The following is a 22,513-nucleotide window of genomic DNA, read 5'->3' on the forward strand; positions in this document are numbered from 1 at the left end:
TGAAGTGACATTTTTCCCAGTTGAGCACCAGGTTCGTCTCTTCACATCTTTTCAGAATTTTCTTGAAATTGGCCAGGAAGACTTCATAAGTGTTCCCATAAACGGAGAAGTCATTCATACATATTTCCATTGAGTCCTTATGAAAATCTGAAAAGGTTGCCATCATGCACCTCTGGAACGTGCTCGACGCATTGCAGAGGCCAAACGGCATGCGGCGAAAAGCGAATGTATGGGCAGGTGAATGTGGTCTTGTCTTGATCTTCAAGAGCTATCATGATTTGATTATATCCGGCATACCCATCCAAGAAGTAGTAAAAATCATTCCCAGCTAGTCTGTCTAGCATTTGATCAATGAATGGTAGAGGGAAGTGATCTTTCTTTGTGGCCGCATTTAATTTGCCGTAATCCATACATATGCGCCATCTAGTGATGGTTCTTTGCGGTATTAATTCATTGTTCTCTTTTGGGACTACCGTCATTTCGCCCTTCTTCGGCACACATTGCACGGGGCTGACCCACATGCTATCTATAGATAATGCCCGTATCCAGCCATTTGATAATCTTCTTCTTGACGACCTCCTTCATTGCGGGGTTAAGTCTGCAATGATTTTCAATAGTTGCTTTGTGGTCGTCCTTAAGACGAATGTGGTGCATGCAGTATACGGGGCTAATTCTTCTGATGTCAGCGAGCGTTCAGCCAATTGCTCGCACATGTTTCTTGAGAATGCTCATCAATGCATTCTCTTGATCTTCGTTGAGCGCAGAGGAAATTATCACTGGCAGCTTCTCATTCTACCCCAGAAATGCGTACTTCAAATGTGTTGGTAGGGTCTTCAGTTCAAGTGTTGATGGTTACACGAGGGAAGGTTGTGTTGTTTTTCTTTCTTCTTTCGGCTCTTCTTCTTGCATTGTGATCATTTCTTCTTCTTTGTTTTTTTTTTGCTAGGATCGCATTGCAGGCAGCTACGGATGTGTTGGCATCCTCTTCTTCACACTCTTCATCTGACTTTTTTTCTTCAATCAAATTCAAGTCATCGTCAGAATTTTATAGGTCTTCCTCATCTGATAATTTCATGGCATGAATTATGTTAAATTTGAGCTTCTATCCGTTTATGCTCAAAGTGATTTCTCCCTTGTGCACATCAATTTGAGCATGACTCGTTGATAGGAAAGGTCGCCCCAAAATGATGGGCACATCTTTGTCGGCCTCATAGTCTAGGATGATGAAGTCAGCTGGCAAAATAAATTTATCAATCATGATCAACACATCCTTCACCTTACCTTCTGGATGAACCAGAGACCTATCAGCCAATTGGATAGTCACTGATGTGAGCATGAGTTGTCCCACATTTAATTGTCTAAAAATTGACAGCGGCATCAAATTTATGCTGGCCCCCAAGTCACACAAGGCTTGCTCAATATAGAGTCCTCTTATGGAGTAAGAAATAGTAAAACTCCTAGGATCGTTCATCTTTGGTGGATAATGGATTTGGAACTTTGCATTAATGCCATTGTGGCAAATTTTCCAGTGCATCTTTTCTTAGTTACCATGTCCTTCAGAAACTTGGCATAGGCAAGCATTTCCTCAATCGCTTCACTGAAAGGAATGTTAACATGTAATTGCTTTAACATAGATAAGAAGCGTTGGTACTTTACCTCTTCGTTTTTCTTCTTTCTTAGCCTTTGAGGGAAATGTGGTAACTGGACTTTCACGGTTCCCATTTCATTTGATTTTGAGGTCGACGAAACCTCAGGTTCCACTATTTCATTCTCTCTTTCTTCTTCTTGTGTTATCGCAATCTCGGGCTCAGTCGTGAAGGAAGTTGTTCTACCCTGATCCTTCTTTTCTCCCTCCACAGTCTTTCCACTGCGCAATGTCACAACTTGACATTGCTCTTTACCTGATCCCTCTGGGTTGCGTGGAAGTTCGGTAGAACTTGGCATTGCCCCTTGCGGTCTACTTTTCAGCTCACTCACAATCTGGCCCATTTGTAATTCGAGGTTACGGATGGACGTAGCCTGACTTTGAAGCACTGTGTTGTTTTTCTCTATATATTTCTTCAACAGGCTCTTTAGAGAAGAAGATTGCATTGGTTGTTGTGAGCTACTTGCTTAGTTGTTCTGTTGACCTTTGTTGCATTGGAAGAATCCTGGTGGCCCTTCTTTTTGCGCCACAGATTGAAAATTTTGTTGTTGATTCTTTCAGAAAAAATTGGGGTGGTTTCTCCACCCGGGGTTGTAAGTGTTTGAAAAGGGATTATTATTTACAAAATATATAGACTGCGGATTTTGCGGGCAATCTTCCATTGCATGCCCATCACCGCAAGTCACACACCTTGCGATGTTTTGACTTATTGCATTAATTTGCCCACCTTGCGGTGTTGGACTGCTGATCACCATTCCTTGAATCAAATTCATCATTGCAGTCATTTGGTTTTGTAATGAAACAATGGCACCGTTGTTTGTGTCGAAATCTTTGAGTCTCAATCTTTGGTCACTCTCCCTCTAGTCTTCATGGTTCTTGGAGATTTGGTCCAAAATATTCTTCGCCTCATCATAAGTTTTGTCAAGCAGAGCACCAACGGCTGCTGTATTGGCAGCGGTCTACGAAGTAGGATTCAATCCGTGATAGAAAATTTCCATTTGAAGACAGTTTGGTAGCCCATTACGTGGACAATCCTGGACCAAAATTTTAAACCTCGCCCAAGCATCGCTGAGTGACTCGTCCATATCTTGTTCAAAATTAGTAATAAGCTTTCTTCGTCTTGCGTTCTCGGTAGGTGGAAAATACTTTTTCATGAATTTCTCCACTACTTGCTCCCAAGAAGTAATCTCTCCTGGTTCGAGCGAATAAGCCCATTTCCTAGCCTAATTACAGAGAGAAAATGGGAACAATGTTAGTCAAACTTCTTTAGCAGAGATGTTCGGGAACACAAAAGTATTGCAGATTGCAATAAAACCTTAGAGGTGGGCGTGCGGGTCCTCACCACACCTTCCTCCGAATTGATCTACAGTCTAGATCATCTGCAGCATCACCGGTTTCATCTCGAATCTGCTTCTGTCAAGGGCAGGCCTCATGATTCCCGGAGAGAAATCGTAGAGGTTTGGCGATGCATAGTCCCTAATGGGCCTATTGCGATCGTTTGCCAACAGAATCGGATTCGCCATGACATTATTATCATTTGGTGCTCCACCTCCAGGCTGCTCTGCCATCTCTTCTTTATCAGATTGTGATTGCTGTTGGCGGTCTTGTAGTCTCCTTAGAAATGTTCTCTCAATCTCCGAGTTGTAGTTTGCCAGAGATTGAGGGTTCTGCAAAGAAATCACAAAAATTATCATTAACAACTATTTTGCCGAAGTCTCCGACAACGGCGCCAAAAACTTGATGCATTATTTTATGAATGGAAATATGGATGATATGCGTTGATGGATTGCATTGTGCACTCAAGTTTCCCCAGCGAAATTCAAGTGTAAATTCCTTTGAGTTTCCTGGTAAGACCAGAGTCGAATATAGGGACTTATGAAAATAGTTGCGTTGGTAATGTTTTTGAAAACTTTGTGGTAACCAAGTAAATAAATAAAGTGTGGGTGTATTGTTACCCGTTGGTACCGGATTCAGAGAATTACGCACCGTTACATTGATGAAAAAGAAGTAAATAAAGGTGGCGGATTTGAGAAAGATAGTTGCGTTGATAGATGCAATGAGTATGCGATGAACGGGATGAGAAGATCTTGAGCTAGCATTACTCGGGAATGCGTTAAACTTTGCGATCATGTTACAACCATGCACAGCAAGTCATTTCCCAATGTAAATACGATGCTCCTAAGTCTAGGACGCATGAGTTGAATGCAAAATGTCCATAGAGCTTATCACTAAGTCTCTACTCTTGTCCTATGCGTTGATGCAAAATGCATGAAAGCAAGGTGACTGCATACAATCATATCTTATTGCTAAGATGCATGTGATGCGTTAATAATAAGTAGTGCTCATTTCTAAGTGCCTATCTTTCACTTATGCGTTCTAATTTGGTTCTTCCAAACCTTGATTCTGACCTGACCTTCCCAAGTCTAGATCCTGTCTTTAGACTACCTTCTCGAGTATCTCTAATAGACGAATGAAGCATACATAAACAAGATAATCGTAAAGAATGAAGATTCCCTCGTTATGCTAGCTAATTACTTCTCAACCCATTCAACTAATTTAGCTACTCATGCATAAATGACAGAAAGTGCACAGATATAGAGAAAGAAATTCCATTCTTATAAATGAGGTGAGTACAAAATGACAATGGAGAGTAAAGGTAGAGAGCCTGGTTGCAATTCCTTGCTGATAGAGGCTTTTTACACTGAATCTCTATTCTGATCTACAAATGTTCCCGCTTTCGTAGGCGTCGACCCTCTCTCTGTCTTGAAGCTTTTGGTGCTTTCCCAAGCTTACCGGAACGATCTACCGGCACATCTTCTTCCTCGCGCCCGCCTCAAAATGAAAGAAAACTATGGATAGAGGCGTGAACTTGTAAAGTGATGAAGTAATCGACTGCTTAACCACTTCTTTGAAGAATGCACTTAGTATTTATAGAGTTTCCATGGTGAAAGGCGGTTTCTCTCTCTCGGTTGTACAGATGGGACGGCTTTAATTCCTGACTGATGCGCCGCATAATTGTCACCGATAAAGCTGAATGTACTTCGTGACCGTTATCGACTGTCAACTTAATTTGGATCCGACTGCTGTCAGCTTTCTGTCCCATTACTCTTAATTATCCTTTCACCTGGATGCGCCCACCATGTTGCGCTGACCAAGTTGCGGTGATTCTTCTTGGGCGAATGTTTGCAAGCATGATCAACGCAAAATCTTGCGGTGAAGTTGTGCTTGACCAATATATTCCTATGATCGCAATCTCTACATTGCATTAACGCATATTCTGCACAAAAATGTAAAGATCAACTGCTCTAATGCGTTGGACGCATGCGACCGTAATATTATAGAATTTATGCTTAATGGAAGCAATTTAACATATTTCATCAACGCAATCTAACATTGTTTAAGAACTTAGTACTTTGATAATGTGCATTTCTGCCCGTTATCTATAAGTAGGTAAATAAATTTGAAGTTGTGGAAAGTGAGTGTGAGGGAATGCGATGGCTAGTCTTGTGAATCGAATTAGAGTGAGAACGAGTTTGGGGAAAGAACATTGCAAGTTTGTCAATCCTATTGAGAATGCAACTAAGGTTCCGTCTTCCCTTGGCTTACACCTCTTGGTGATCGCCTGTGTCACCATATCTCTATGATGATCAGGGATGAACGTTAGTGAACGCAAGGTTGTTTCCATCTCTGGAAATACTTATTGCTTTAGTTAACACATTCTATCAACCTTCTTTGGAGAGGTGGATTAGCATCTTCACTTCTACTCTCACAGGTGAAGATACTATGAGCATGCGTTAACTAAACTTAGCCGACTTCTTCAACATGGATTGACTCACTCACTCTATCCTTCCCCCCCACCCTGGAGGTTTAGTTACTCATGGTGAGAGAAATGGAAGATGAATGCGTTAAGGTGAACAAAGAGATGAAGATGAAGATGATAATGATATTAACTGGTAAAGAATAAGCATTTGTTACAGAGATATGAATGAAAGACAAGAAATGAACAACAATCAATGAACGGAAAGTAAGAATAAATGAGAGTAGCATGTCAATGTCTTGGCATGGATCCCGATCGGAGCTATTTTGGTTGCCAGCGTGATGGAGGAATGAGGTGGAGAACTTCCTTCTCAGGAGAGTTCTTAAGGGAAGAGTGTCTCTTTTTCCGTGTGATTTCTTCTCTATGTCCTCCTCTTTTGTGCTGAGTGTTGATGTTGCAATTTATAGACCTTCGCACCTCCTACATCATTGGTCCCACTCTGAAACGTTACTTTTTCCTATCGAGGCTTGGTCGGAATGTCCGCGCTGCTCCACATTCTGTTTGTCTGGTCGTACATCAGAAAAGCTATACAATTTCAGAAATCCCCGAGAATGTGTTGCTCTGCTTGTCCACGAGCAATCGTTGCATGCGGTGATACAAAATCCCCAAGATGCATTGGTCTTTTTGTCCACGAGAAATCGTTTTATGCGGTGATACCTGTTACCTGTAAAACAAAGATTTAGGCATCCTTTTGCCATTGCAATGCGGTCAGTGGGTGTGTTTCCGATACTTTTACAATTTTTGCGTTTCTAAGCCAATTTTAATATGTTTGATGCAACTCTTCCTTCCTATTGCCACATATTCTAAGTAAGATGATATAAATAACTTGTATTTCTACAAGTTATCAGTTACCTATGTTCATCCTAGTGAAGTGAAGTCTTTGTCATGAATGGGGTTATATGATGAGACATTACCACTTCGTGGTCAGGTCTTATACAAACTCTTTGCATAGGATGCCTCCGTTCGTATGTCCCTTACATGAATTATCAGGATCAGACCATCTGTGATAAGTCACAACACTTGTAACTATTCCATAAAGCGGCCTGCATTCGTAGCGTTACCAAGATAAGGTTTCCCTCCTATATCCATATACTACAGACCATTTTGGTTATTACTTAAGACATGATCCACTTTTATGTCAACACATACATGCTTAAACAACCTGGGATTTTAAGTTTATTGGTTTGTGGTAAAGCAAATAAAACATCCAAATGTGCAAAGTCAAGAAGTGAAGTAAATATCATATATTATACATCACAAGCGTTCATACAAACTGTTTACAAACTACAAGACACGAGACTTTAAGGCATCAACCCCAAAAATCTCCCACATGTCCTAAACCGAAGTGGGGTGTACAAAAACAAGTACAAAACAATAAACTAGGGCATAAAAACCCAGTACAATAAAATCTCCCACTTTCCCTAGTTCAGCCGCAGGCAGTCCCGTAGACCCATGCTCTAAAGATGACCGCAAAAAACTGTATCTGTGAGAGCCTTCGTATATGGGTCTGCAATGTTGTGCACCGAGGCTATCTTCGTGACGATCACATCTCCTTGATGCACTATCTCGCAGATCAAATGATGCTTCCGCTCCATGTGTTTGTCGCGCCTGTGACTTCTGGGCTCCTTGGAGTTCGCCACAGCACCACTATTGTCACAATAGAGGGTGATGGGCCTAGACATATCTGGAACAACTTTCAACTTTTTCAAGAACTTCCTGAGCCAGACGACCTTCTTAGCAGCTTCACAAGCTGCTACGTACTCGGTCTCCATCGTGGAGTCAGCGATGCACCCCTGCTTGGTGCTCCGACACGCTACAACTCCTCTGTTAAGAGGAAAAATTGACCCTGAAGTGGACTTCTGAGAGTCCTTATCAGTCTGAAAGTTAGAATCCGTGTATCCAGTAAGGATCAAATCCTGATGCATTTCCTTGTAAGTCCAGGGTCGAACTCAGGGACTTGGAAAAACGGTATGCGGTGGTAAATTTCAGGAGGACTTTGCGATAACCGGTAACTCAAATAGTTATTTGGTGTTGTTGGTTACAGTAATAAAATAAATAAATGCGGCGGATTTGAGAAAAGTTTGATTATGTGAGAGATGCACTGATATGTGGAGGAATGGGTTGAGAAGTTCCTTAACTAGCGTTACCTGGGAATGCGTCAGACTATGCGATCATGCCACACTCATGCAACAACAAATCATTTTCCAATGCAAATGCGATGCTCCTAAGTATAAGACACGTGTGTTGAATGCAAAAGTGTCTATAGAGCTTATTCCTAAGTCTCTACTCTTTTCCTATGCGATGATGCAAGATGCACACAAAGACAAGTTGACAGCACACAATCATATCCTATCTCTAGGATGCATACGATGCGTTAATAGCAAACAGTGCTTATTCCTAAACTTCTATCTCTTGATTATGCGTTCTAATCTGACTCTCCCGAGCCTAGATTCTAACTTGACTTTTTCAAGCCTAGGTCTTGTCCTTAGACTACCCTCCTGAGTATCTCTAATGGATGAATGAAGCATACATAATACAAGATAATCGCATAGAATGAAGATACCCAGTTACGCTAGCTAAGTGCTTCTCAACCCATTCGACAGATTTAGCTACTCATGCATAATAAACAGAGAGTGAACAGATATAGAGAAGTAAATTCCATTTCTATAGATGAGTTTGAGTACAAAAGAACAATGGAAGATAAGGATAGAAAGCCTGGTAGCAATCCCTTGCTTCCCAAGGCTTTTACACTATCAACTCTATTCGGTTCAAAAGATATTCCTACTTAAGTAGGAGCTAGCCCTCTCTCTGATCTTGAAGCTTCCGGCACTCTCCCAAGTTCACCAGAACGATCTGTTGGCACAATCTTGCTTCTCTCGCTTCCGCCTTAAAATAAAAGAAAATCTAAGAACAAGGCTATTCTAACTATGGAGAAAATTATCTAAGTATCCGAACTTTCTGAACCCCTTTTCTGAAGGTTGCCTTCGGTATTTATAGAGCTCCGGGGTGAAAGGCGGCTTCTCTCTTATGACTGCATAGATGAGATGGCTTTAATTCTCTGACTGATGTGCCGAATATTTGTCTCGGAAAAGCTGAGTGTACTTGTAATCGTTAAAGGCTTGTCAACTTAAATCGGATTCGATCGTCATCAGCTTTCCGTCCCATCGTGATTAATTATGCTGTTTACCCAAATGCACGCACCAAATTGTGCTGGCTCTATGCGGCAATCCTTTATGAGCAGATTTTTATGAGCATAAATCACCGCAAAGCCTAGCGGTAACGCTGTGCTCGTCCGTTGATTTCTTGTAATTGCGCTTTTCGCCTTGCGTCAACGCATATTCTGCATAAAAATACAAAAGTTACCTGTTCTTATGCGATGAACGCGTGCGACCGCAATGTTATGAACTTAATGCTTTTTGGACGCAATCTATCATGTTTTATCAATGCAAACCTTCATTGTTTAATAACTTAGCACTGTAATAACGTGCATTTTTCCCGTTATCAAATCCCTAGACCCATACATGAGCATGTAGTCCCTCGTTCTCCAAAGATACTTGAGGATGTTCTTAACTGCGGTCCAGTGACCCTGGCCTGGGTTAGACTAATACCTATTGACTATTCCTACAGCATAGCAAATGTCTGGCCTATTTCAGAGCATCGCATACATCAAACTGCCAACGACAGATGCATACGGAACCCATTGATGCATTATTTTATGAGGTGAAAATATGGAATGAAATGCGGTGATGCAATTGCGTTGAGCAGCAAGTTTTCTCAGTGGAATCCAAGTATAAACCCCACTGAGTTTTCTGGTAAGTCCAAGGTCGAACTCAAGGACTTGGGAAAACAGTATACGGTGGTAATTTTCCAAAAGACTTTGCGGTAACCGGTAAATCAAATAAGTGTTTTTGTTTGTTGTTTGCAATAATAAAATAAACAAATGCAACGGAGTTTCGAAAAGAGTTGATAATACAAAAGAGCGATGAGTATGTGGTGAACGGGTTGAGAAGGGGTTCGTCTAACACTTCCTAGGATGCATTCATGTCATGCGATCATGCAACACATATACAATAGCAAACCATCTTTGGACGCAGATGCCTTTGGACGCAGATGCTATGGCTTCTAATACTAGAACGCATGCGATATATGCGATGAGTCTATAGGACCTATACATATGCCTTTATTCTTATCTATGCAATGACAAAATGACACACACACAAATAAGGCGACCGCATAATATCATACCTATCTCTAGGGTGCATGCGATGCAGGTTTGCAAACAGAGCTTATCTCTAAGCCTCTATCTCTTGCTTATGCAGATCTAATCTTGCTCTCTCGAGTCTAGATTCTAACCTAGCTCTCTCTCGTCTTTAGGTTCTTTCTTTAGACTCTCTCTCGAGTAGCTCTAAAAGGGTGTTGGGCATAACATAAAACAAGATAATCGCATGCGATGAAGATTCTAGGTCATGTTAGCTTAGTTCTTCTCAACCCACTCGATAAATTTAGCTACTCATGCGTGCTAAGAGAGTGAACAGACGTAGATAAAGAAATTCCATTGTATAGATATAGTGTTGAAATACATAATAACAATGCAAGAAGAGAATAACAAGCCTGGTAGCAATCTCTTGCTTCCCAAGGCTTTTATACTGTCTTTTCTACTCTGTTCAAAAGATAGTCTCGCTCTCGCGAGAGTTGGCCCGCTTTTTGTTTTTCCATGCCTCCGGGTTCTCTATCGAGTTGCCCTGAACGATCTTCCGGCATCTTTTCTCTTCTCTCTCGCTCCGCCTTAAAATAATGGAAAACTAAGAACAAGGATATTCTAAGGGAAAATTCTCTAAATATCCAAACTTGCTCAACTAGTTGAACCCCTTTTCTGAAGGTTGCCTTCGGTATTTATAGAGCTTCGGGGTGAAAGGCGGCTTTTCTCTTATGATTGCATAGATGGGATGACTTTAATTTTCTAACTGATACGCCAAATATTTGTCATCGAAAAGTTGAGTTTACCTATTATTGTTAGCGGCTTGTCAACTTTATTCGGATTTGATCGTCATCAGCTTTTTGTCCCATCGTGATTAATTATGTTTTTCACCCAGATGTGCCCACCAAGTGTTGCTGGCTCTATGCAACAATCCTTCTTGAGCAGATGTTTGCGAGTATAAATCATTGCAAAGCCTTGCGGCAATGTTGCGCTCAACCATTGATTTCTTGTGATTGTGCTTTCCGCCTTGCATCAATGCATATATTCTGCATAAAAATACAAAAGTTAACTGTTTTTATGCAAAAGACGCATGCAACCGCAATGTTACAAACTTAATGCTTTTTGGACGCATTCTTATATATTTTATCAACGCAAACCTTCATTGTTTAATAACTTAGCACTGTAATAACGTGCATTTCTACCTGTTATCATACCCGCAAATTTAAACAATGCTTGTCCTCAAGCATAAGCTAAAGATTTCCTCTAGAAAGTCGACCGCAATTTCTTTTCCTGGATTTCTCAAGGATACTTTATTCAAATCCTATACACCAAAATTTTCTTAAGTCTTATTCAAGTCTCTTCTTAAAGTATTTCTAGGGCCTAGGGACTGCAAGTTTAACCTTCAAAAGAACTTTACTAGATTCCAGAACATCGCATGACTTCTTTCAATCTTTTGGCAATGAGGACATTGCCACATTTTAAATTTGGGGGTGAGGTATTTATTTTCGACCTTGCTATTTTGAAAAAAAATAAAGAAGAAGAAAAGGGGAAAATGTTGAGAATAACAACTCTGCTATCAACCCAATGGGAAACCCATGTTGATAAGTGTTAAGTTGTGAAAGGCAGTTACTCGTAGTTGGATGTCCGCATGACACACGTGGGGGCAAGCGAAAATGAAAGTAAGTCACCAAGATCAATGCCTAATTAAATGACCGCAACTCCGTTGCCAAGTAGGCATGAGTTTAGTATGAGAAAGAGCGCATTACGCGTAGCTGAATGTCCGCATGACATAGGTGGGGGCAAGCCAAAAGGAAGGCCAGGCACTTGAATCAACGCAAGGTAAAAAAAAAATAATAATGTCAAGAAATATGCAAGGATAAAAATCAATTGACACCCCAGTGGAAAAGTTTTCTTTTTGAAATAAATCATGCGATATTCTGGAATTTAGTAAAGTTCTTTTGAAGGTCAAACTTGCGATCCCTAGGTCTTAGAAATATTTTTAGAGGAGACTTGAATAAGACTTAAGGAAATTTTGGTGTATAGGATTTGAATGAAGTATCCTTGAGAAATCTAGGAAAAGATAATTGCGGTTGACTTACTAAAGGAAATCTTAGCCTATGCTTGAGGACAAGCTTTGTTTTAATTTAGGGGGTGTGATAACAGACAGAAATGACGTTTTTACATTGCTAAGTCATTGAACAATGAGGGTTTGCGTTGATGAAATATGTTAGATTGCGTCCAAAAAGCATTAAGTTTATAACATTGCAGTCGCATGCATTCATCGCATAGAAACAGTTGATTTTTTTATTTTTATGTAGAATATGCGTTGACACAAGGCGGAAAGAGCGATCACAAGAAATCAATAGACGAGCGCTGTATTATTACAAGGCTTTGCGGTGATTTGTGTTCGCAAACATCTGCTCAAGAAGGATTGCCACATAGAGCCGACATAACTTGGTGGGCGCATCTGGGTGAAAGGCATAATTAATCACGATGGGACAGAAAACTGATGACGGTCGAATCCGAATAAGTTGACATCCGCTAACGATAATAAGTACACTCAGCTTTTCAATGACAAATATTCGGCGCATCAGTCAGAGAATTAAATCCATCCCATATGTGCAATCATAAAAGGGAAGCCACCTTTCACCCCAGAAGCTCTATAAATACCGAAGGCAACCTTCAGAAAAGGAGTTCAAAGAGTTAGAGAAGTTTTCCTTAGATAGTTTAGCCTTGTTCTTAGATTTTCTTTTGTTTTAAGGTGGAAGCAAGAGAAGGTTCCGATAAGCTTGGGAGAGCACCGGAAGCTTCAAGATCAGAGAGAGGGCCAGCTCTTGCGGAAGCAGGAATATCTTTTGAACCGAATAGAGATTGCCAGTGTAAAAGCCTCGGTCAGCAAGGGATTGCTACCAGGCTCTTTACCTTTACCTTCCATTGTTATTTTGTATTCAAACTCACTTATAGAAATGGAATTTTCTTCTCTATATCTGTTTACTCTCTGTTTATCATGCATGAGTAGCTAAATCTATTGAATGGGTTGAGAAGCATTTAGATAGCACATCTGAGGATCTTCATTCTATGCGATTATCTTGTATTATGTATGCTTCATTCGTCCATTAGAGATACTCGGGAGGGTAGTCTAAGGACAGGATCTAGGCTTGGAAAATTCAGATTAGAATCTAGGCTCGAGAGAGGCAGATTAGAACACATAATCAAGAGATAAGAGCTTAGGAATAAGCACTGTTTTCTATTAACGCATCGCATGCATCCTAGAGATAGGATATGATTGTGTGCGGTCACCTTGCATTTGTTCATCTTGCATCATCGCATGGGAAAGGAGTAGAGACTTAGAGATAAGCTCTATAGGCACTTTTGCATTCAACACATGCGTCCTAGACTTAGGAGCACCGCATTTTCATTGGAAAATGACTTGCTGTGCATGGGTGTAGCATGATCGCATAGTCTGATACATTCCCAAGTAACGCTAGCTAAAGACCTTCTCAACCCGTTCATCTGCTTAATCAGTGCATCTATCACACAACCAAACTTTTCTCAAATCCGCCGCATTTATTTATTTCATTACCGAAATCAACAAAACCAAACAACTATTTGAGTTACTGGTTACCTCCAAGTCTTTCGAGAAATTACCACCGTATACTGTTTTCCAAGTCCCTTAGTTCAACCCTGGAATTACCAGGAAACTCAGTGGGGTTTACACTTGGATTCCACTGAGAAAACTTGATTGCTCAACGCAATTCCATCACCATATTTCATCCATAATTCCACTTCATAAAATAACGCATCATGTAGCGTTTCCGCAATCGTTCGCCTCGATCGTTGTAAGAAAAACATTGAGACGGTCAAATAATTGTTAAACAAAACAAAATATTTTACCGCAATCTTTCAGTACGATTGCTCTTTTTTTTAAAAAAATAAAGATTGTGAATTGAAAATACTGAGGAGTAGAGAAAAGTTGAAGATTTCATGATTCCAACGGGTACTTCACAAAACTTGCGTCCCTGATGAATTTCAATTGTCTGACAGCATAGGGACCACCCACTTCTTTCTCATTCATAGTTTCTCAGTTCCATAGAGTCGACTTGGTGATGTCAGCCTTCTCCGTGATATACCTTCACTTGTTGCCCATTAACTTTGAATATGTTGATTCCATCATCATTAGATAACTCAACCGCACCATGCGGGAATACCTCTCTGACTATGAACGGTCCGGACCAATGTGACTTTAATTTCCCAGGGAAGAGCCATAGTCGTGAGTTTAATAATAAGACCCTCTGCCCGACTTGGAGGTTCTTGCCACATATGTGTTTGTCGTGCCAGCGATTTGCACGCTCCTTGTAGATCTTTGTGTTCTCATATGCGTTGATCCTCTATTCCTCCAGCTCGACCAATTGAAGTTTTCTCGCTTCTCCTGCTGTCTTCAAGTCAATGTTTAGCTCCTTCACCGTCCATAATGCTTTGTGTTCCAGCTCTAATGGCAAATGAAATGCCTTACCAAATACCAACGCATATGAGGAAATACCTATGGGTGTCTTATATGCAGTCCGGTATGCCCATAACGCATTGTCGATCTTTGTTTCTCAATCCTTTTGCGAAGGCCTTACGACCTTCTCAAGTATCAGCTTGATCTCTCAGTTGGACACTTCGGCCTGACCATTCATCTGCGGATGGTATGCGGTAGCCATTTTATGGAGGATATTATATTTGCGCAGCAATTCTTTGTATATAATTGACAAACTGGGACCCTTCATCGCTTATTGATGCACGTGGAGTGCCAAAACGAGTGAAGATGTTTTTCTTCAAGAATTTAGAGACTACCGCCGCATCGCTTGCGGCGCATGCCACTGCTTCTACCCACTTGGACACGTAGTCGACGACTAACAAAATATAATTTTTACCATTCGATGGTAAGAATGGTCCTATGAAATTGATACCCCAGACGTCGATTAACTCTAATTCCAAAATGGTGTTCATAGGCATTGCTTGTTTCCATGAAATGTTACCTGTGCGTTGGCACCGGTCACACTTCATCACGTAGTCGACTGCATCCTTAAACAATGTTGGCCAATAAAATCCACTCTGTAATACTTTAGTTACGGTGCGCTGTCGTCCAAAGTGCCCACCATATGGTGAATTATGACATTGCGATAATATGCATTGTTGAGTAGCATTTGGTACACATAGTCGCAGAATCAGGTCTTCCCCCTTCTTATATAGATTCGGCTCCTCCCAAAAAATGATCTACATTCATACTTGAGCATCTTCTTCTGGTGGTCAGTATAATCCTCTGGAAATTCCTTGCAAACTAGATAATTCACTATGTCTGCGTACCAAGGAAATTCTTCAATATGGAATAGTTGCTCGTCTGGGAACACTGCAATCACTCAACCTCTGGGTTTTCCAATCTGGATAAGTGATTCGAACCTTGGTTCTCCATAACCTTGCGATCAATTATTTCTATGTCAAATTCTTGGAGGAAGAGAACCCATCTGATCAACCTTGGCTTCGCATCCTTCTTTGTCATTAAATACTTTATCGTCGAGTGATCAGTGTAGATGAGTACTTTTGTTCCCAGCAAATACACTCTAAATTTTTCCAACACAAAAATTACTGCAAGTAGCTCTTTTTTTGTGGTGGTGTAGTTAGTCTGATTAGGATTCAATGTCTTACTCACATATGTGATGGGATGTAAGATTGTTTTTCTCTTCTGTGCCAGAACTACTCCCATCACATACCTGCTTGCATCGCACATTAATTCAAAGAGAAGTGTCCAATCTGGTGCGATCAACACGGGTGGGTCGTCAGTGCATTCTTCAAAACCCTGAATGCGTTGAGGCAATTGTTGTCAAAGTCAAATTTTCTGTCAGCCTCCATGAATGCACTCAACGGTCGTGCTATTTTCGAAAAGTCCTTGACAAAGCTTCTGTAAAATCCGACATGCCCCAAGAAACTTCTTACAATTTTTGCACTTGTTGGAGGTAAGAGTTTTTCAATTGCTTCTATTTTTGCCTTGTCCACCTCTAACCCATCCTGAGATACCTTGTGCCCCAGCACAATGCCTTCCTTCACCATAAAATGGCATTTTCTCAGTTAAGAACGAGATTCGTCTCCTCGCATCTTTTCAATATCTTTTCCAGATTGGCAAGACAGACTTCGAATGTGTGCCCATAGACAGAGAAGTCGTCCATGAAGATTTCAACAGAGTTCTCAAGATATTCGAAAAAGATGGCCATCATGCACCTTTGAAACGTGCTCGGCGCATTGCAGAGGTCGAATGGCATGCGGCGAAAAGCAAAAGTCCAAAAGTCTCCATAATGGTGCTAGGTGTGTATGTTGGTTCTGTTTCCTGAATCTATTCAGTAGAATCATATTATCTGAGTTTACTTTGGCTATTATTGCCATACCATAAAGTCAGTAGACGATCTAGCATTTGGTCAATGAAAGGTAAAAGGAAATGATCTTTCTTTGTTGCCGCATTCAGCTTGCGGTAGTCCATGCAAATATGCCACCTGGTGACGGTCCTTTGCGGTGTCAACTCATTATTTTCATTGAGGACTACCGTCATGCCACCTTTCTTCGGCACGCACTGCACAGGGCTGACCCACATGCTGTCTGCTATCAGATAAATGATGCCCGCATCTAACCACTTGATTATCTCCTTTTTAACAACCTCTTTCATCGCAGGATTGAGTCTGCGTTGATGTTCGATCAATCCCTTATGGTTTTCTTCGAGACGAATTCGGTGTATATAGTATGCGGGGCTAATTCTTTGAATGTTTGCGAGTGTCTAGCCAATCACTCGCACGTGTTTTCTCAAAATGCTCATCAACGCATTCTTCTGGTATTCATTAAGTTCAGAGGAAATAATGACTAACAGCTTTTCATTCTGCCTAAAAAATGCATACTTTAGGTGATTCGGCAGGGTCTTCAACACTATTATTGGTGGTTTTTTCAAGGACGGTTGCGTTGTTTTTCTTTCTTCATTTATTGTTGGCTCTGCTTCTTAGGTTACAATCATCTCAAGTTCCTTGTTTGTTTTTTCTATGATTGCATTACATGCAACAATGAATGCGCTTGCATTCTCTTATTCATTTTCATCGTCAAGCTTTTCTTCCTCATTCAAATTCTGGTCGTCGTCAAATTCATTCAGGTCTTCTTCATCAAGAAACTTCATGGCACGGATGATGTGAACTTGAGCTTCTGTCCATTTACACTCAAGGTGATCTCTCCTTTGTGCACATAAATTTGGGCACGACTTGTTGATAAAAATGGTCGCCCCAGAATGATGGACACATATTTTTCGGCTTCGTAATCTAAGATGATGAAGTCAGCTGGTAATATAAATTTTTCGATGGTAACCAGCACATCCTTCACCTTCCCCTTTAGATGCTCTAGAGATCTATCTGCTAGTTGCAGAGTCACAGTCATGGGCGCAAGTTGCCCTACATTCAGTTGCTTAAAGATCGACAGAGGCATTAAGTTCATGCTGGCTCCAAGGTCACACAATGCTTGCCCGATGTACAGTCCTCCAATGGAGCAAGGTATAGTAAAGCTCCCAGGATCGCTCATCTTCAGTGGAATTATTGATTTCGAGCTCTGCGTCAAAGCCACCGTGGTAAACTTACCAGTGCCTCTCATCTTGGTTACCATATCCTTCAGAAACTTCGCATATGCAGGCATCTTCTCAATCGCTTCATTGAACGGAATATTAATGCGCAAATGTTTTAACATAGTCATGAAGCATTGGTACTGTACCTTGTTACTTCTTCCTTTTGAGTCTCTGCGGGAAAGGTGGCAACTGTACTCTCACGGTCCCCTTTTCTGTTGGCTTTGAAGTGGATGCAACTTCTGACTTTATCGTTTCTTTTTCTCCTTCTTCTTCTCGAGTCACCGCAATCTCAGGTTTTGACGCAACAGGAGCAGTCTGGCTTGGCTCCTTCTTCTCCCCTACCATAGTCTTTCCACTCCACAATGTCATGACTTGATATTGCTCTTTATCTGTTCCTTCTTTGTTGCGTGGGAGTTCTGTTGAACTCGGTAGGGCCCCTTGCGGTCTGTTCTTTAATTCGCTCGCAATCTGGCCCATCTGTAATTCCAGGTTGCGGATGGACGTCGCCTGGTTTTGAAGCATAGCTTCGTTTTTCTTGATGTACTGCTTCAGCAAACTTTCCAAGGAGGAAGATTACGGCATTTGCGAGCTACTAGCTTGACTGCTCGTCTGACCATTATTTCATGGGAAGAATCTGTGTGGCCCTTTTTTTTTGTGCCACAGATTGAAAATTTTGCTATTGATTCTTCCATGCAAAGTTGAGGTGGTTTCTCCACCCAGGGTTGTAGGTGTTAGAGAATGGATTGTTTTTCACAAAATAAATAGACTGTGGGCTCTGTGGGCATTCTTCTATTGCGTGTCCTTCACCGCAAGTCGCACACCTTGGGGCATTCTGAGTAATTGCGTTTACTTGCCCATTCTGCGATGTTAGGCTGTTGATCGCAATTCCCTGAATTAGTTTCATCATTGCAATCATCTGACTCTGAAGCGAAGCGATAACACCATTGTTTGTGTCATTATCCTTTATTCTCAGTCTCTGATCGCTCTCTTTCCAATTCTCGTCATTTTTAGAGATGCGATCCCGGATGTTCTTAGCCTCATCATATGTTTTGTCTAGCAGAGCACCAGCGACTGTCACATTGGCAGCGGTCTATGAAGCGGGATTTAAACCGTGAAAAAAGATTTCCAATTGCAAGCAGTCTGATAATCCGTTGTGTGGACAGTCCCTTACCAACCGTTTAAACCTCGCCCAGGCATCGCTGAACGATTCATCCATGTCTTGTTCAAAATTAGTTATTAGTTTCCTTCTTCTAGCATTCTTAGTAGGTGGGAAATATTTCTTCATAAACTTCTCTACGACCTGTTCCCATGAAGTGATCTCTCCCGGTTCGAGGGAATACGCCCATTTTCTTACCTGATGACACAGAGAAAATAAAAACAGAGTTAGTCGAACTTCTTTGGTAGAGATGTTCAAAAACATAAATATATTGCAGATTTCTATAAAGCTATGAAGGTGGGCGTACGGGTTCTCACCACGCCTTCCTCTGAATTGTCCTGTAGTCTAGATCATCTGCAGCATCACCGATTTCATTTCGAATCGGCTTCCATCAAGGGCAGGCCTCATGATTCCTGGAGAGAAATCGTAGAGGTTTGTCGATGCATAGTCCCTAATGGGCCTATTACGATAGTTTGCTAGTAGGATTGGATTCGCCATGACATTGTTTTTGTTTGGTGCTCCGTTTCCAAGCTGCTCCACCATATCTTCTTTATCTTGCTGTTGTTGTTGGCGGTTGTCTCTTATCGGAACATTCTCTCAATCTCCGGGTCGCCAGAGATTGAGAGCTGCAAAGAAATCAGAAAATTTCTGTTAGCACACTGATTTGTCGAAGTCCCCGGCAACGACACCAAAAACTTGATGCGTTATTTTATGAGGTGAAAATATAGAATGAAATGCGGTGATAGAATTGCATTGAGCAACAAGTTTTTTCAATGGAATCCAAGTATAAACCCCACTGAGTTTCCTGGTAAGTCCAGGGTTGAACTCAGGGACTTGGGAAAACGGTATGCTGTGGTAATTTTCCAAAAGACTTTGCGGTAACTGGTAAATCAAATAAGTGTTTTGGTTTGTTGATTGCAGTAATAAAATAAACAAATGCAGTGGAGTTTTGAAAAGAGTTAATAATACGGGAGATGCAATGAGTATGCGGTGAACGGGTTGAGAAGGGGTTCGGCTAACACTTCCTAGGATGCGTTCATGTCATGCGATCATGCAACACACATACAATAGCAAACCATCTTTCGACGCAGATGCTATGGCTTCTAATACTAGAACACATGCGATATATGCAATAAGTCTATAGTACCTATACATAAGTCTCTATTCTTATCTATGCGATGACAAAATGACACACACACACAAATAAGGCGACCACATAATATCATACCTATCGCTCTGCCTTAAAATAAAGAAAAACTAAGAACAAGGCTATTTTAAGGGAAAATTCTCTAAGTAATCGAACTTGTTCAACTAGCTGAACCCCTTTCCTGAAGGTTGCCTTCGGTATTTATAGAGCTTTCGGGGTGAAAGGCGGCTTTTCTCTTATGATTGCACAGATGGGATGGCTTTAATTCTTTGACTGATGCGTCAAATATTTGTCACCGAAAAGCTTAGTGTACTTGTTATCTTTAGCAGCTTGTCAACTTAATTCAGATTCGACCATCATTAGCTTTCTATCCTTTCGAGTACTTGAGCATGATCTTGTCAATATACGATGCCTGAGACAACGCTAACACTTTGTTCTTACGATTCTGAAAGATCTGTATACCCAGAACAAACTTAACCTCTCCCAAATCTTTCATTTGGAATTGGGTCGCTAGCCAGTTTTTAACTGCAGTCAGTAGACCTACGTCATTCCCAATGAGTAGTGTATCGTCTATATACAACACTAAAAAAAACTACTGAACTGTTGACGATTTTCTTGTAAACACAAGATTCATCAACGTTTTGGTCAAAGCCATACGATTTGATCATAGTATCAAACTGAATATTCCAAGATCGAGATGCCTGTTCAATCCCATAAATGGACCGATTCAGTTTGTAAACCTTTTGCTCTTGACTTTGGGCAATGAATCCTTCGGGTTGCACCATGTAAATGGTCTCCTCAAGATTTCCATTTAGAAAAGCCGTCTTGATGTCCATTTGCAAAAGCGAAGGATTGAGACACATGTACCACTAACGGTTATGTAGAATTGGCGGTCTGATTGCATAATAGAAGGAATAATATCCCTCCATCTTCGGAATTACCATAACCATCAGTGGGGACCAAAAGTCTGGAGTCAAAGACCTGCACCTATAAATACACCATAGATTTCAAAGAAAACTCATGCTACGGGATACGGGGTAAATGCTGCAAAACTGTTGAGAGAAAAGGCTGAGCTGAGTGCTTAAGTGATGAAATCCGAGAAGAAGACGAGATAAGGCCAAGAGGTGAATCTCAGAACTAATATGCCAAACACCCGATTGAAAGTTCTGTGTAAAGATCCCTGTACCGGTGGAGCAAGCCTGAGAGGGAAGCTCTTCCTACCATCAAATCCATCCTATCCGGCAAGCAGATCTCCATCAAATAAGAACCAAGACATTGGCACTTGTTTGTATCAGCTCTATTTCTTTCATCGTTGTATTTCACTTTCTCATTCTCTTTTCATTCACACATCATGTATCAAATGCTTAATAGACATATTAAATGTTTTGATATCTTTCATATACCATTCCCTGTCTATTTCCGTTTCTCCATTAATCATTTTCTCCATGATGTCTTCCTAATTCTGATAAGTAATATGAATTAACCAAGTACTTAATCTGTATTAAAGATATAAAATGCATTTATCTAAGGCATGCTAGATGGCAACTTCACTTTTGAGAGCAGAAGTGAAGATGCCATTCCGACCTATCGAGAGAAGGTCAAAAGAATGCGTTAACGAAAGTGAGTAGTACTTTCAGACATGGAAGCAACCTTGTGTTCATTACGTTAGTCTCTGTTTCACCACAGACATGTCGGAGCGCGGCCGATCACTGAAAGGTGTACGTCAAGAGAAGAGCGGAACAACATTTTTAGCTTCAACGCAATTGAGAGCTTGCATTGTTATATTCTTTGTCTTTGTCTTTTTGTTCTGTTCATAAGACTTGTCGCCGCATTCCACGTCTTTGTACAACTTTCACAGCCAGCTTTGACCCCAACATCTTGTAACATGAAGCCTATATCTTGTATCATCTAGCTTAGGTTTATTGTATTTCATTTTATTATCGCATCTTTACTGCTTTACTTTATTTTATTGCAATTTATATACTTGTACAAACACATTTTCAAAGATTGAAAACCTGGTCGCATATACATGAACATACCACAATAACCTAAATCAGTCCCCGTTTTCGACCTTGGATCACACCGAGAAACTTGCGATGAAATTACATTAGGTTCTATTGTAAGGAAACCTTTGACAACGCATGGCATACTTCGTGAACATCCATCATTAACGCATATCTAGCGGTAGTATCGCATCATTTCGAGCATAGAACATCATCAATCCTACTTATCGAAATCTGCGTTACAAGTTTATGGTGTCATTGTCGGGGACTTGGTTAACAGTTTATTGTTTGAGTGCATTTTTGGTATTTTGCAGGATAGATCTAATTGTACTGGTTGTTCAATAGAGAGAACAGCCTGATGGTTTATGAGTCCTGGTGCTGAACCAGAATTCGTAACTGATCCTGAGATCGAGCGATCTTTCCGTGCAAGGGTACGTCAGAACCGAATTAGGTGAAAGAAGGAAGCCAACATGGCGGACAATAATGATAATGCAGTACCGGTTGTGAACCAAGGGGCTGTTTGGCCGGCTCAGGACAATCTCGATGTGTAGTTATGCGACACACAATTTGTATGATTTTTCGCTTGGAATCTTGAGGCCAACTGTGGAGGAGAACGTACGTTTTGAGATTAAGCTGGTCATGTTGCAGTTGATTCAAAATGCCGGGCAGTTTAGGGGTCTGCAAGGTGAAGACCCACATGCCCATCTGACTAGCTTTGTTGAGATGTGCGGAAATTTTTCCTTACCTGGCGTGACCCCAGAAAATATAAGATTGTATCTGTTCCCTTACACCTTGAGGGCTGTCTCTTATACACATCTAGATGTGTATAAGAGACAGGGCCTGAACAGAGCAACACAGGCTGTTGCTGATGCCTCCGCGGCAGGAGGTTTTATGGATAAGACATACACGGAGGCCAAAGT

The sequence above is a fragment of the Benincasa hispida genome, chromosome 12 (genome assembly GCF_009727055.1).
Source record: "Benincasa hispida cultivar B227 chromosome 12, ASM972705v1, whole genome shotgun sequence".
NCBI lineage: Eukaryota > Viridiplantae > Streptophyta > Magnoliopsida > Cucurbitales > Cucurbitaceae > Benincasa > Benincasa hispida.